Source organism: Geotrypetes seraphini, chromosome 3 (genome assembly GCF_902459505.1).
Source record: "Geotrypetes seraphini chromosome 3, aGeoSer1.1, whole genome shotgun sequence".
Taxonomy (NCBI): Eukaryota; Metazoa; Chordata; class Amphibia; order Gymnophiona; family Dermophiidae; genus Geotrypetes; species Geotrypetes seraphini.
In genome coordinates this window covers 217,743,754-217,760,615 of record NC_047086.1, presented here as the reverse complement: position 1 = coordinate 217,760,615, position 16,862 = coordinate 217,743,754, and the positions used below count along the sequence as shown (strand labels likewise).

At 46.5% G+C, this 16,862-nt stretch overlaps 1 protein-coding gene across 4 annotated transcripts in view; it reads right to left on the bottom strand.

Moving 5' to 3' along the window:
- ITGA7 (integrin subunit alpha 7) overlaps positions 1-16,862 on the bottom strand; it is a 208,333-nt gene that overhangs the window by 173,538 nt on the left and 17,933 nt on the right. The window lies entirely within an intron of this gene.

The following is a 16,862-nucleotide window of genomic DNA, read 5'->3' as shown; positions in this document are numbered from 1 at the left end:
ATAGTACATGAGCTTCAGTTATGGTGTTACAATACATGAGCTACGTTTTATAAGTTTTTATGATGATATTTTGATACACGAGCTTCAGTATGAATATGAATATTCCAGGGTTCTACTATGCTAAGCCCTCCCCAGTTTTACCCAAAACATATCTAGACTACGTCCCCTTGCCATATGGACATACTGGAGTTTTAAACATCTATATCCTGCTTTTGTAAAAATTGGGATTTGGACATACGTAAAATAAGGGTGTCTACATGCCAGTTTTTAGACTTCCAAAACAAGAGAGCTTCTAAAATAACCACCAGAATACAGTATTCAATACAAACCATATGAAACAGAATACTATATTGTTCAAATATGCAGTGGTTACAGACAAGACTCAAGTCACATAGGCAGAAGATCAGATGGCACAAAGCAGACTAGGATAACACCTCTATGGGGGAGGGGGGAGGGGGGGAAGAATTTTCAGGATCAAGATACTCAAAGAAAACTTTAAAACAAGCCAAGACTGTAAGACTTTTAAAGTTAAACCACCCGATATTCAAAACGATTTAATGAAGCAGGAGAGGCCTAACGTGACTTCGTAAAAGGGGGGAGGGTTAGTAACATAGTAAATGAGGGCTGATAAAGACCTGCATGGTCCATCCAGTCTGCTCACCAGTCACATTCATTATCAAGGCAATATTGAACCCACAATCCAGTAATTATCCATTTTACTTGCTAAGTTCCACTGTAAGATGTCTTTCCCACCGCCTGAGATTTGGATGATATGACAAAATATATATTAAGTTAGTCTCATGAAATGGTATCCAGTGGCATAGTAAAGGGGTGGGGGGGCAGAGGGGCTTACATTTTTTTTTGATTGGCTGAAAACCAGGGTGGTCAACTACCATGCTGATTAAGTGTACCTGTCTACTCCATCCTACCCCCACTACCACACATGCTCCTTCCCTTAACATAAGAACAGAAGAATAGCCTTACTGGGTCAGACCAATGGTCCATCAAGCCTAGTAGCCTGTTCTCATGATGGCCAATCCAGGTCACTGGTACCTGGCCTAAACCCAAGGTGTAGCAATGTTACATGCTACCGATCCAGGGCAAGCAGTGGCTTCCCCCATGTCGTTCTCAATAACAGACTATGGAGTTTTCATCCAGTAACTTGTCCAAACCTTTCTTAAAACCAGCTATGCTATCCACTCTTACAACATCCTCTGGCAACACGTTCCAGAGCTTAACTATTCTCTGAGTGAAAAAAAATTTCCTCCTGGTTTTAAAAGTATTTCCCTGTAACTTCGAGTGTCCCCCTAGTCTTTGTAATTTTTGACAGAGTGAAAAACAACCCACTTGTACCCATTCTACTCCACTCAGGATTTTGTAGACTTCAATCATATCTCCCCTCAGCCATCTCTTTTGCAAGCTGAAAAACCCTAACCTTTTTAGTCTTTCCTCTTACGAGAGGCGTTCCATCCCCTTTACCATCTTGGTCGCTCTTCTTTGAACCTTTTCTAGCACCACTATATCTTTCTTGAGATAAGGAGACCAGAATTGAACGCAATACTCCAAATAAGGTCACACCATGGAGCGATACAGGAGCATTATGACATTCTTAGTTTTGTTAACCATCCCTTTTTTAAATAATTCCCAGCATCCTGTTTGCTTTTTTGGCTGCCACCACACATTGGGCAGGTTTCATTGTATTGTCTACAATGACATCCAGCTCCTTTCCTTGGGCGTTAACCTCCAAGTGCTGGTGATCAAAACCATTTTTCTGTATGTCTAGCAAGGTGTTCCTGCCTCTATGTTCAGAGCATGAGATGGGTGTGGTGGAGGCATGTTATGGGGGGGCTCTAGGTGGTCTCAAGGGCGGGTTACACATGGACGTCTTGCAGCAAAAATCAAACATTTTGCAAGACATCCTGGACAGAACTTATACTTTTGAAATTAGACCTGTTTTAGAACGGTCTAAATGCCACAAAGGGAAAGGGAGGGAGATGGCCCAATGAGGGGAAGAGGTCGATGGCGCTGAAGGGGAGGGGAGAGAGGAACAGACGTTGAAGGGAAATAGAGAGGATAGAGCAGACGCCACATGGAAGTGGGGAGGAGAGAGAGAGGGGAACAGATGCTGGAAGGAGTGGAGAGGAGAAAGAGAGGAGAAGACGCCGAAGGGAAGTAGAGAGAGAGGGAGGAGCAGACGCTGGATGGAAGCGGGAAGGGGAGAGAGGGGAACAGACACTAGCATCTAGTAACTGTGATTCAGGTTTTTCTTCCCAATATGCATCACTTTGCATTTGTCCACATTAAATTTCATCTGCTACTTGGACACCCAGTCTTCCAATTTCCTACGGTCCGCCTGCAATTTTTCACAATCCACATGCGTTTTAACAACTTTGAGCAGTTTAATGTCATCTGCAAATTTAACCACCTCACTCGTCATTCCAATTTCCAGATCATACCTCTTAAATGTTCATGGCGTGAGCAGCAACCCTAACCTACTGCTCACGCCAGCATCGGTGCTTCCTCTGTCATTTCCTGGATGCGTGCTTAGGAAGTGACATCAGAGGAAAAGCCGACGCTGGTGTGAGCAAGCAGGTTGGAGCTGCTTCTTGTGCCAGAAATGTTAAAGAGGTACAGGGAAAGGTAAGGGGCGCATGCATGCGTGGAAGGAGGGGGCGGGGAAGGAGTGGAAGGGGGTGGGGCGAAACAGAGGGCTGGGGAGGGGCATCTCTCACCCTCGCTATGCCACTGATGGTATCATTTTTTAAGTTTTTATTTATTAATCTTTATTTCTGTACATTCTAGTCGACTTTTACGGCAATCACACTATTTGGACCAGGAGCTCCCTAAGGCAGGGCAGTGAAGAGAAAGAGGAGACCAGGAGACATTTGTCCTCAAAAGCCAACAACAAGTGAAGCTTGCACTGGGTTCATTTGAGGCACTCTTCCTTCTTTCGCCTTCTGTTTTTCTACAGCGCTCAGTCTGCACAGCACTACAGCAAGTGACCAAATCAGTGCTTTCAAGGATATTTTGATCAATAAACACAAGTCACCCTGGTACACATGCAACGGAGGTCCCTTCCCCACAGAGCTTATCCTTCTTATCAGAGAAGCCTTTGTTTCTGTGCTGCCAACTCTTCCTCCCACACTGATGGCCCCAAACATCAAGCATTCCTTTGCTTGGCTGGCACAGGGAAAGATGCCCCTTAGCTACCCAGCCCCCAGGATTTGGATGTATTCCCACCTGCTGTTCTTGTTCAGGATTGCTAAGGAATGTGAACATTTTCATTTGTGTTTTGTCTTTGGAGAGAGAAAGGGGAATCTGGCCAGTTGTCAAAGTGCCCTGATAGCCAGATGTGAAGAAAATTTTAAAAAAAAATCCATCAGATTTCAATTCAGATAGAAAGAGAGCAAAAATACCAGGTTTTTGAAATACAACAATGAAAAGACGAAAGCTCTACCCTACGTCTTCTCACTTGGGTTTTTAGTGTTCTGTGCGCTGAAGCAGCCTCCTGCAGTAAATGTGATCTTGTGAGGAAGAGATTTTCAGGTAAAGCCCCACAGTGGTGGAGAAATAGCAGTGGGCTGAAAACCAGGGAAGACAGGGTTCAAATCCCGCTGACACTCCATCTGACCTTGTGCAATTCTAGTCACCCTCTATGTCTTGGGCACCACTTATCTGCCCCCACCCCAATATTTAGCCTGCAGCCCAGATACTCAGTATCAATCTGTAGCTGGATACCAGAACTTAATATTTGGGCATAAAGGAGCCACCAGAATTTACACAGGTTCCAGCTAAAGTCAGACCTCTACCAGATACTTTCACAAATAAAGTTAGGACAGCTGCTTTGCTATTCTAATGTTTTCCAGACAGTTACCCAGTTACTTAACTGAACATTGCCACACACTAGGGGCTCCTTTTACGAAGCTGCGTTAGGGCATTAACGCGTGGAATAGCGCGCGCTACATTACTGCGCTTACTAGATGCTAACGCCAGCATTGAGCTGGCGTTAGTTCTAGCCGCATAGTGCACGGTAATATCCTGCGTGTGCTAAAATCGCTAGCACACCTTAGTAAAAGGAGCCCTAGGTGTTGAAGAGTAAGGGGTTATCTTCTACTAATGCTACCATTCCACCTCCATCCAGCAGGGACTGCTAACCCAAAACTGAGCGAACATGTCCCAGACTGCACTGGGCTTTACAGCTCAATGCTGAGCCACCTTAACAAGGTAACCCTGCTGACTCAGAAGAGGAGTTTATCTACCACAGAGGAGAATCATTCAGAGAGGTCCCAGAGTGTCAGGATCCCGAAGGAGAGAAACATTTCCTAGCTGTGGCTGCATTCAAGTCCTGGGGAGGACTGGAGTGAGAAAGCTAGCCGACAACCCGTCCAGGAAAACACTAGAGAGGTGAGCTTCTAATTCAAGACCTCTGTAAACTGAAACCTGCTTGTTTAAAGGTGACTGTTTGGGGTGTGGCAGCTGAGCTGAAGCGAGTTGAGACCGTTCTTAGAGAAAAGGGTTTTTTTTCTCCTAAATGTTCTTCTATTTGGACTATTTAACAAGTGAAGTAAGAAACAGACTTATGGTGCTTTAAACCTGAGAGAACTGGGGAAATTGGCCAAAAGCTGAGGTTTGCTGGACTGAATGTGATATGGCTAACTGCCTAAAGTGTACAGGCTGCTGCATTAGACATGAGATATAAAATTTAAAAGCATATCTTTGCCTTTCCTGAGCCTATGAGGGAATAGGCTCAGGAAGATGTCTCAAAATAAAACATTTTGTTGAACCTTCTAAAGTGGTTTATGTGTGCTGATTGGGTGAATGTGCAGGGTTCCTAGGTCAGGAATATCTCCCACTAAGCAATTCCTTATTCTATTCCTGGATCACTCTGGCATGATCTGGATAGTGCCAAAGTATAAATGCAGAGAACCATTCTTTAGTGTTCTTATTCTTAATTGTGTGGACCTTCAAACCACAGCCGGGCACAACGCTACCGGTTGTATTACTCTTCGTCGGTCCAATCTTGGGTCTTTTCCAGATAAGCCCCGCCACTAATGCAAAAAGTGCACGGGCGAAAACTTAAGCCACGCCACCTTATAAATTATTAAACTATTGAAGCCCTCCGAGGAAATTATTCACATGATTTGAATAATGACTCAGGGGGGCTCAAGGGGGGGCAGAGCCCCCCCTTGTATATCACTTTCCCCAAGTATTCACTTAGCATGGTGTTAGCTAAAACTGTGGCGGGGGTTAACTTTTTGGCGGGGCTTATCTGGAAAAGATCCCCAGTCTTTATTAATTAACCAGTTTTAAACTTTCTTTCTACTTTTTTTTATATCTATTATTTTTATATCAACCGAACAGCACTCTTAGCCTTTATAGTGTGTCCGTCCTTCACCTCTCCCGACATGCATGTTTCAAAGTGAAACCTTTCTTCAGGGTCAAGGGAAACAAATTGAGGGAGCCTGTGCTTCAGAGTTCCTAGCTCCAGGCTTCCAAACTTCTGGGGCCATGTGGGCTTCCAGGATATCCACAATGAACATGCGTGAGATGCATTTCCATATACTGCACATATTTATCTCATGCATATTCACTGAGACTATCCCAAAACTGTGACTAGCTGTAGGATCTCCAGGAAAGGTTTGAGAAGCTCTGCTGTAGCTGTTCGGTTTACTGATACAAAAAATGCCTTTTCTTCATATAAGGTCATTGCACAGTAAAACTGAGTCAGGCTCAGAAATTACAACACTATTCACCACACAATAACTGTCCACTGCTGTCACAGCTCCTATGAAAATGATTGCTTTATGGAGTTCTACTCCTGCCTGGAAAATAGAATCCACTCTGAGAAAACAGAGGCAACAGCAGGGAAAATTCACAGCCAGGAACACAGACATGGTCCAACATCACCACTGGCATACCAATTTAATAAGATGGTCCTAGTTCCACATTGATCGGGAATTCCCTACTCTCATTGCAGGATGCACAGAGCTCCAGCAACCCGGTGGAAAACACAGGGTTAGGGGTGATTTTCTTTTGCAGGGCTATGCTCAGGGCAAATAGCATGCAAATTATAGGCACGTTATTTCTGCCGAGTACCTCGGTGATCCGGCCTGGCGCTTGCTCACAAGAGCTGAGCGGTAGGTGCAGCTTAGAGAATGACACGGTGACAAAATTCATCACCGTTCCCGTCCCCGCGGGAAATAATCCCATGTCATTTTCTAGTATCTATTTCAACCTTGGTCCTTCTACACCAGCATTCTTCAAAGCAAAGCCATTCATACTCTGATTCTTATGTGAGCCAAGGATAATGAAGCCATTGTGACATCAATGATATGATTGGCTCTTAGGCACTGCTGGAATGAGGCATTATGACATCACAATATCTGTAGTGTCTATTTCAACTTCAGTCCTTCTACACCAGCATTCTTCAGAGCAAAGCTTGTGGGTCAGTGGTTGTGGCCATTCATACTCTGATTCTCCCCTCTCTCTTTAAAGAATGACATGAAGATGGTTTCCCGCGGTTATCCGCGGGGACGGAACGGTGATGAATTTTGTCACCGTGTCATTCTCTAGTGCAGCTCTTGTGTGTAAGGCTGTGATAGCAGAGCATTCAGAAATCTTTTTTTTTTTTCTTTTTGGGGGGGGTTTTCTTGTGATTTGGATGCAGCTGTTGTGCGTGGGACACACACGCACATAACACACACATAAACAGCAACTATTCAAACCACCAACAGCTCCAGAACTGCCAGAAAAGTTTGATCGCTAAAAGGTGGCCGTTCCCTGCTGTGCATATACAGGGTGCTCAGTTTGTCTGGGTTTTCAAGTTCGGGGCCACATCTGGAGGGCCTCAGCACGTGCGGGTGTGAAGCGATGCTGTCGTACACATGCCCTCCAGACACGGCTCCGAGCGCAAGGAGGTTTGGGAGGCAGGGCTGGAGCAGAATGGGGCAGGACTGGGGGGCAGAGCCACATGTCCGGAGGCTGATCTGCCTTGCAAGTATGACTGGCTATAACCAGTCTTACTTCCACGGTAAACTTTTCAGTGGTGACCCGTCAAAAACACGCCAGACATTGGTGCGCCGACAATCCCGTGGTGACATTTGCACGCAGGACTAATGTGCGCTGCCGCTTCTGCTGGTTTCAGCCCAGGTTTGCGCTTTGAGGGGTGTGTGGGGGGAACCCCCCCTACACTTAGAAGTCCTTGAGTTTTAAGTGAGTTTTCAGTGTAGTGGGGGGTTCCTCCCAACTAGAGGTCTGCACGGGAACGGGGATCGCGGGAATCCCACAGGTCCCGCGGGAATACCCCCTAACCCACGGGACTCCTACGGGGATGGAAGGCTTTGGAAGCAGGGTTTGTCCATATAATATAATGGACACGTCAGCCTTAGTAAAAGAGGGAGGTTTATAAGTTAATTACCTGAACGGAAAACAAAAAAAGGGTTCCACCAAAGAGATTCCACAAGGAAAACAGCAGCGCAAACACAAAAGAAACTGTGGAACTGATGATCCCGTCAGAAGTAATTGATGCTTTTTATGGGGACGGGCGGGGATGGAGGTAATTCCTTGCAGGGATGGGTGGTGGGAATGAAGAGGATCCTGACGGGGATGGCCAGGATTTCTGTCCCCGCGCAACTCTCTACTCCCAACCCCACCCCACCGAGAGTGCTAGGACTTCTAAGTGTACTGGGGGGGGTTACCCCCAACCCCCCAACCCCCATTTACAGCGCAAACCTGAAGGCCTGAAACTGACAGAAGCGGCAGAGGTGCAAATGTCACCGCAGGTTTATCGGCGTGCTTTAGTTATGATACCCTTTTGAGCATCAGGCCCTCAGAGACTCTGCCTTGGTAACCAACCAATGAGCATAAAGTGAGAAATGCTGAGAATGCCAGCCTAACACCAGATAGAGGATCAGAGTATCAAAATAACCGATTCACATGGGTATCAAATACTATTCATTCTATGTCTATGCTTGTTTGTGCTATCTCAGTATATAATTCTGACATGGAAGAGACCCAGACATTCTTTTGATTTTGAAAGAACAATAAAATGAAACCACTGTCAACAGATTTCAAGAATGCATTTCACATTTAAACTAAAGGGTGCCACTTCCCCAAGGCAACAAGTATTGCCATGCTTCTCCATTACTATGTAGCAGTGCCCACAATAATGAGTAGCAAAGTGTAGGGTTAAATCACTGCGAATCACTGTACATAGCAACCATTAAGACATAGGGTTCAGGGACGAAAAAGGGACTGAAGACAGATGTACAAGATGCAGGCAAGTTTATTGCACCAAACAATTTGTTGCCTACAAATATACCACTTTTTACAGAATATGGGACCCAACACGGTCTGTGTTTCGATAAACACGTCTTCTTCAGGGGTCCCATGAAATGGTGGTTTCAAAGGACACGCAATAGCACATAGATCAGGCAAATTTGTTGCATGTCCTTTGAAACCACCGTTTCATGGGACCCCTGAAGAAGAAGTGTTAAATTGTGCTAAATTTGATCCTAGTCCATTATGTTTTCGGTTATTTTGTACCAGATAGATATTTTTGACATTTTTTTGATAGATAAAAAGGAGCATAAGAATAGCCTTACTGTGTCAGGCCAATGGTCCATCTAACCCAGTATCCTGTCTTCACGGAGGCTAATCTTTTTTTAAAACCAGCTACATTAATTGCTCTTACCACATCCTCTAGCAACTCATTCTAGAGCTTAACTATTCTCCGAGTGAAAAAAATATTTCCTCATTTGGTTTTAAAAATATTTCCCTGCAACTTCATTGTCCCCTAGTCTTTTTTTTTTTTTTTTTTTAATCTTTATTGATTTCCAAATCTAGAATTGTGCTTTCAAATTATACATACAATTATCATCAAAGTAGCACTTACAATCAATCAGAAATTAATACAAAATAATTATCCTCTCCCTCCCTCCCACCCTTGTTTGAGAACAAAAAGAAATGCTTTAAATCACTGTTCTTCAACCGCCGGTCTGCGGACCGGTGCCGGTCCACAGAATAATCTTGCCAGTCCGCAGACAGCGTGCCAGACTTTAAGAATAAATGGGATACCCATGTGGGATCCCTACGAGGGTCAAGATAAGGAAATTGGGTCATTAGGGCATAGACAGGGGGTGGGTAAGCAGAGTGGGCAGACTTGATGGGCTGTAGCCCTTTTCTGCCGTCATCTTCTATGTTTCTATGTCCGCAGAGGGCCGGCTGTCGGGATCTCTTCCCCTTTCCCTTCCAGAGCTGGCGTTAGGTTCAGCTGCGGTACTGCTACAACGAATACCTAAAAGAAACACAGAAGCTGCGGGACTTTTCCTCTTGCCTGCATCGCTATAGGCTCTGCCGATCCTGATCCCGCCCCCCTCAGAAGTGACTTCCTGTGTTTGAGGGGCAGGATTGAGACCGGCAGAGCTTATAGCAAATAGCAATGCAGGCAAAAGGAAAGGTCCCATGGCTTCTGTCTTCGTTCTAGCCGTCTGATTTAGCGGGACCACAATTGAAGGCAGGGCTGATAGCAATCGAGTTTGGGAGAGACATCCCTAAGCCCCATGGAATGGGTGGCTCCCCTGCCATTGCAGTTCAGCGCTTGTCTGAGGCAAGTCCCAGCGAGCAGGGGAGGCAGACAGCAGCATTATTGGGCTTAACTGTGAATGAAGAATAAGCCTTTCAAGTTGCTTCCAGAGTTCTGGGCAAGGGAACTGTAAGTAAACTGATGCGAGTTAAGAACCAGGCTGCTTCTGATTTAATGTCAGTTATGGTGAGACCAGCCATTGTGACACTGGAGTCACTCTGGGGCCAGCAGCCAAAGGAGGGAATAAGAGATGCTGGATTTCCACGTGTTGTGGGAAGGGGATGGTAGACCCGGGGGGGGGGGATTGGTGTGACAGAAGGGAGATGGTGGATCCCCTTGGGGGAGGATAGTTATTGGAACTAGGTGGGAGTTGGAAGAATAGGGACACAAAGACAGATGCTGGACCTTGCAGGGGGCAGAGAGACATGGAAAATGCTGAACAGGAGGGTGGAGTATAAAGACAGAAGTAAGATGTTGGACATGGGTAGAGGGAGTAGGGAGACCGAGGGGATATGCTGGACATGGTGAAGGGAGAATAGGAAGACAAGGAGAAGATGCTGAATAAGGAATGGAGGGAGTAGGGTGTGGAAGGTATCTGCTGGATTAAGATGGGGAAAAGAGGGGAGGTGCTGGAATACGTTCAATATAAAATCATAACTGAGGCTTGTGCAGATGGGATCAGATGGTTTGCAATCGAGCTTGCGGAGACGGGGCAGAAATGTGTTTTTTTATTTTCAGTCTTAGTAGTTTGCCGGTCCACAAAATAATTCTTTTATTTCTGCCGGTCCACGGGTGTAAAAAGGTTGAAAAACACTGCTTTAAATTATACATGAAATTTAAATCCCAGACAACACTTGTTAAGTATATAACCCCTCCCCCCTTCCTCCCTCCTACCCATCCTGGATATGCAATCTCAAAGGGAAGTTAAAGGAATAATTCAACTAATCATTATGAACAAATTTTGTCAATGGACCCCATGTTAATTTAAACTGCTTATTATGGCCCGATGTTTCTGAATTAATTTTCTCATATTTATACCTACCTACTTAAAAATTCTCACCAAAAGGTAAAATGGAGCCTGTCCCAATTTTTCCAGTTTTTAGTGATCACCTGCATGGCTATCCCAGTCATAATCATAAAGAGCCTACTCATATGCCTATCTAGCAGCATTTTCAATGGACTGAAAAGGCGAGAGACAGGTGCGCGGGAGACCCGAGAAAAGTACGTTGTAGTAGTCTACGCGCAAGGTGATGAGAGCATGGACAAGGGTTTTGGTCATGTGTGTAGAGCAGGGGTGTCAAAGTCCCTCCTCGAGGGCCGCAATCCAGTCGGTTTTCAGGATTTCCCCAATGAATATGCATCAGATCTATTAGCATACAATGAAAGCGGTACAGGCAAATAGATCTCATGCATATTCATTGGGGAAATCCTGAAAACCCGACTGGATTGTGGCCCTCGAGGAGGGACTTTGACACCCCTGGTGTAGAGAGCAGAGGACAGATTTTGGTAATGTTATAGAGGAGGAAGTGACAGGATTTGGCGGTCTGTTGGATCTGAGCAGAGAAGGAGAGAGAGGAGTCGAAGATCACCCCAAGGTTGCGAGCCGATGAGACAGGAAAGAGGATAGTGTTATCCACAGAGATAGAGAACAGTGAGAGGGGGGAGGCGGGTTTGGGGGGAAGATAAGGAGTTCAGTTTGAGATGGCGGCGAGACATCCAAGCGACAATGTCAGACAAGCAGGCTGAAATTCGGGCCTGAACTTCCGCAGAGATATCCGGCATAGAGAGGTAGATCTGGGAGTCATCAGCATAGAGGTGATTTTGAAAACCATGAGAGGAGATCAGCGTATCAAGAAAGAGGGTATATAGGGAAAAGAGGAGAGGGCCCAGGACAGAGCCTTGGGGTACACCAATAGACAGTGGGATGGTGGCGGAGGAGGATCCATCGTAACATACGCTGAAGGTACGACGAGAGAGAGAGGAATAAAACCAGGAGAGAGCAGAGCCCTGGAATCCCAGCAAGGACAACGTGTTGAGAAGGAGGCGGCGATCAACAGTGTCAAATGCAGCAGACAAATCAAGAAGAATGAAGATAGAGTAGAGTCCATTGGATTTGGCCAGGAACAGGTCGTTAGAGACTTTAGCAAGGGCAGTTTCCGTAGAGTGGAGAGGGCAAAAGCCCCAATGAAGCAGGTCAAAAATATTATGAGAAGAAAGGAAGTCCAGGCAATGGCAGTGAACGGCACGTTTGAGTAGTTTGGATAGGAAGGGGAGGAGGGAGATAAGGTGGTAGTTGGAAGGGGACGTAAGGTCTAGCGAGAGCTTTTTAAGGGGGGTGTAACTACAGCATTGTAGCAGTGGAGAACGAAAGGTTGAGGATGTGACAGATGGGAAGGATCACAACGGGAGCAATGGATCAGAGTAGGCAGGTAGGAATCAGATCAGAGGAACAGGTGGTAGGTTTGGAGGAGGAGAGAAGGTGAGCAGTTTCCTCTTCCGTAACTTCAGAAAAGGAAGAAAGGGTCGTAAGGGTTGTCAGAGGGATGTCGACAGAGTGGACAGTCGGAAAGGGCGGTGGGAGAGGCAACATGTTAAGAATTCAAGGTGGATCTTGTGAATCTTGTTGCGGAAGAACTCTGCCATCGGCTACGGGGAGAGCGAAGAGGGGATGGGAGGCGGGGGCACTTTGAGTAGAGAGTTGAGCATGGCAAAGAGACGGCGAGGGTTGGCACTAAGAGAGTTAGTTAAACGGTTATAGTAGTCCTGTTTGGCAAGCGAGAGGGTAGATTGGAAGGACATCAGCATGAATTTGTAATGGATGAAGTCAGCAAGCGTGTGGGATTTAAGCCAAAGACGTTCAGCAGCTCGGGCACAGGAGCTCAAGTAACAGATTTTGCCTTGGGCTAGCCCCTCACTTAGTCCAGTAGTTGAGCAGGCCCTGGATCTACTATCTGTCAAATGGAGTTTATAATTATTTACTACAGCCAGCCTATGTAGTCTCTTCCTGAGACATACTTTTTCTACTACATCAAGAGAGATAATTTATTCATTAGTAGCACTCTAATTTTGGAATTATGTATTTCATAGTGTTCTTCATACAAAGACACAAGAGCTACTAGCAATTCCATTGACCTTAAATATGGCTCCCTGACTTTCTTCCCCACCCCCCTAACTGGTAGACATTCTGCCCACCTTCTGCAGAAACCTGCTGCTGTCAATACTGCTTCCAGAAAAGCTATTTTGTTTTTTTCCAACATAGCATAGCTTTTAATAAGTGTGCCCATCTTGTGGCTCAGATTCACCGACAGCTGTGCAGTGCTGCAATAGGGCAGGATACCCGTGTTTTGAAAGTGGTAATGAGAACTTAATAAATTGGGAAGCAGCTGGATTAAAGGACCTGGGCGTGGAAACAGACTAATGCATGCTTACTGGAAAGAGGTTGAGTCTGACTGAGATGGAATAGGAGGAGAATGAGCAGGATAGACAAGCTGGGAAGGGAGAGAGCGTTTTAGGAGAGTTAGAGAGGATGTGTGGAAGAGAAGCAGACTTTTAATTAACAAGAATTACCCCGAGTGCCTCTCTGCCAGTTGCCTCACTGAAAGCAACACTCCCCCTGCTGGCCACCCAGGTCAGCTGCATCATTGCTTGTAATGGTCCCCTCACTCCTTTGCCCAGGGCACCAGGCGCATTATCCTACAATGGCCCGAGTTCTATACTGAAAATGTTTTTCTTATATGACCTCTGCTGGAAAAAAAAGTGAAGGTCATTGGATATCACTAACAGTTAGATTAATTGGCCTTTATGTGCCAGGTATAGGTGTCGCTACAGGGTAGCACGGGGTGACGAATGGCATCGCAAAATAATGGCTCATCATTCTTTTGTCACTCCAATTTCAGGCAAGCTATTTTCTCCCCCATTTTCTGACTGACCGCTAAGACTCTCTCCTCCCGCACAGGTCAGTGAGAAGTTTGAACCACGTGTGCTTTGTAGAGCACACAGCTTATGCAGGCCAAAGTCACATTGCACTGAACCATGCAGGAGGAAGAAACACCGACATATGTGATGAGCAGGTAAAATCGCTGCTCCTCCGTTAGGCCAGTGTTGCACACATGAAGGGTCTGCTAGAACGGCCACAGTCACTGCCACTGCTTCTTTCACTTTAGCAGCCATTACACCAGGCACTTTCCAACAACTTAAATCTAATTAGTTAATTTTAAAGCCTATCCTCCTCAGGAACCCAGAACAGGTTACAAGGATACGTACACAGTAGTTTTCAGAATCAATTTACAAACTACTGGATCAATAATCAGCTACAGGAACAGTACACATGTGTTATTTAAAAAAAAAAAAAAAAATTGTCCCAATTTTCTGTTCTGTATGATACACATGCTACGGGGATTACACCAGATGACAACTGAAGATGGCCCTGTGCAGGGGAGCTCAAGGATGGGGTAAGTGCTTCAGGCTGTATCAAAAAGGTGGGTTTTCAGTCACCTTTTAAACAAGGTAAGGGAAGAGGTGTGGTGGACAAACTCAGGTAGTTTATTCCAGGCATAAGGGGCAGCTAGATGAAAGGAACAAAGTCTGGAATTGGCAGTGGAGGAGAAGGGTGCAGCTAAGAGCAGCTGATCTGAGGAACAGAGTTCTCTGGGAGGTGTATAAGGAGAAAGAAGAGAGGAGAGATATTGAGGGGCAGCAGAATGAACACACTTGTAAGTTAATAACAAGAGCTCTAACTTGGCAGATCCTTTTCTAAAATACTGGCAGAACCTAACCTCACTGTCTTAATTCCAACCTGTGAGGGCACATTTGGAAATGAGGTACAGTACATGTATCTCCTGCTACTGGACTGCTGGAAGATTGTGATGTCAAAGACACTGACATCACTAAGCAGATGATCAAGCAATAATAGCCCCTGCTCTCAAGAACAAAAGAGGGGCTTTGGGGAAAACAATACACAGTGGTTTTACAAAGGTGAAGTGGGGGTTTCGAGGACACGGTGGAAGGGAAATCAAGTGTAGGTAACTGTGGTAGCCCAAGGATGGGGAGAGTGAAGTACAGAGGTGAGAAAGAAAGGAAGCTTTCTCTGAACCCCCCTCCCCATTTGTTACCCCCTAGTCTAGGCCCTGGTCCAGTTTTTCAACCTTCAGATCAGATCAGATCACACCTGAGATTTCCTGTTTAATGTACATCAGAACCTCACCGCTCCCCCTTCATGTATTGCTCATTGGATTTCTAAAGCTTGCATGCATAAACTCTGGTTATCTCTTTAAACTTGGGGCTCCTTTTACTAAGCTGCACTAGCATTTTTAGTGCACACAGGATTTTAGCGCATGCTAAACCCGCGCTACGCTTCTAGAACTAACGCCAGCTCAATGCTGGCGTTAAGGTCTAGCGCGCGTGACAATTCAGCGTGCACTATTCCGCGCGTTAAAGCCCTAACGCACCTTTGTAAAAGGAGCCCTTGGTCTCAGTCTTCCACAACTGGCTGTTATTTAATCATAGTCCATAATAAGCCAGAAATAGCACAGTTACTTACCGTAACAGGTGTTATCCAGGGACAGCAGGCAGATATTCTTTACGCATGGGTGACGTCACCGACGGAGCCCTCGGTACGGACCTTCTTAACTAGAAGTTTCTAGTTGGCCGCACCGCGCGTGCGCGAGTGCCTTCCCGCCCGACGGAGGAGTGCGTGGTCCCCAGTTAGTATAAGCCAGCTAAGAAGCCAACCCGGGGAGGTGGGTGGGACGTAAGAATATCTGCCTGCTGTCCCTGGATAACACCTGTTACGGTAAGTAACTGTGCTTTATCCCAGGACAAGCAGGCAGTATATTCTTTACTCATGGGTGACCTCCAAGCTAACAAAGAGGGAGGAGGGATGGTTGGCCATCAGGAAAATAAATTCTGAAGTACAGATTGGCCGAAGTGCCCATCCCGTCTGGAGAAAGCATCCAGACAGTAGTGAGTAGTGAACGTGTGAACTGAGGACCAGGTGGCCGCCTTGCAGATTTCCTCAATGGGTGTGGAACGGAGGAAAGCAACAGAAGCGGCCATAGCTCTCACCCTGTGGGCCGTGACAGCACCGTCTAGTGACAGACCGGCCCGAGCATAACAGAACGCGATGCAAGCTGCAAGCCAGTTGGATAGCGTCCGTTTAGAGACCGGTCGACCCAAGCGATTCGGGTCGAAGGTCAGGAAGAGCTGAGGGGACAAGCGGTGAGCCCTTGTACGATCAAGATAGTAAGCCAGGGCACGCTTGCAATCAAGACTGTGCAATGCCTGTTCCCCGGGATGTGAATGAGGTTTCGGGAAGAAAACTGGCAACACAATGGACTGGTTGAGGTGAAAAGCTGAGACCACCTTGGGGAGGAACTTTGGATGGGTGCGCAGAACCACCTTGTCATGGTGAAAAATAGTGAATGGTGGATCGGCAACCAGTGCATGAAGCTCACTAACCCTCCTGGCAGAGGTGATGGCAATGAGGAAAAGTACCTTCCAAGTCAGAAATTTGAGCGAAGTTGTGGCAAGTGGCTCAAAAGGAGGTTTCATGAGGGCAGACAAAACCACATTCAGGTCCCAGACGACGGGAGGAGGCTTCAGAGGTGGTTTGATGTTGAAGAGGCCCCTCATGAATCGGGAAACCAGAGGGTGAGCCGTGAGGGGTTTTCCCAGGATAGGCTCATGAAATGCTGTGATGGCACTGAGGTGGACTCTGATTGAGGTAGACTTGAGGCCTGCGTTGGACAAGGAGAGTAAGTAGTCCAGAACAGGTTCCACCGCTAAAGAGGTGGGATTGAGATGATGACGGAGGCACCAAGAGGAGAACCTGGTCCACTTCTGATGGTAACATTGGAGGGTGGCAGGTTTCCTGGAGGCGTCCAAAATGAGACGGACAGGCTGGGATAGATTTCCTGGAGAGGTCAGCCCGAGAGAAACCAAGCTGTCAGGTGGAGCGAAGACAGATTGGGATGCAGTAGAGACTGATGCTGCTGCGTAAGTAGAGTAGGAAACACAGGTAGAGGAATGGGCTCCCTGGAGCTGAGCTGGAGCAGGAGGGAGAACCAGTGTTGACGAGGCCACCGGGGAGCTATGAGGATCATGGTGGCTCTGTCCCTGCGGAGTTTGGATAAGGTCCGCAACATCAGAGGTAGAGGAGGAAAGGCATAGAGGAACCGATCCGTCCAATCGAGAAGGAATGCATCCGGTGCCAGACGGTGAGGAGAGAAGAGTCTGGAGCAGAACTGGGGCAGCTGATGGTTGTGAGGGGCTGCAAACAGGT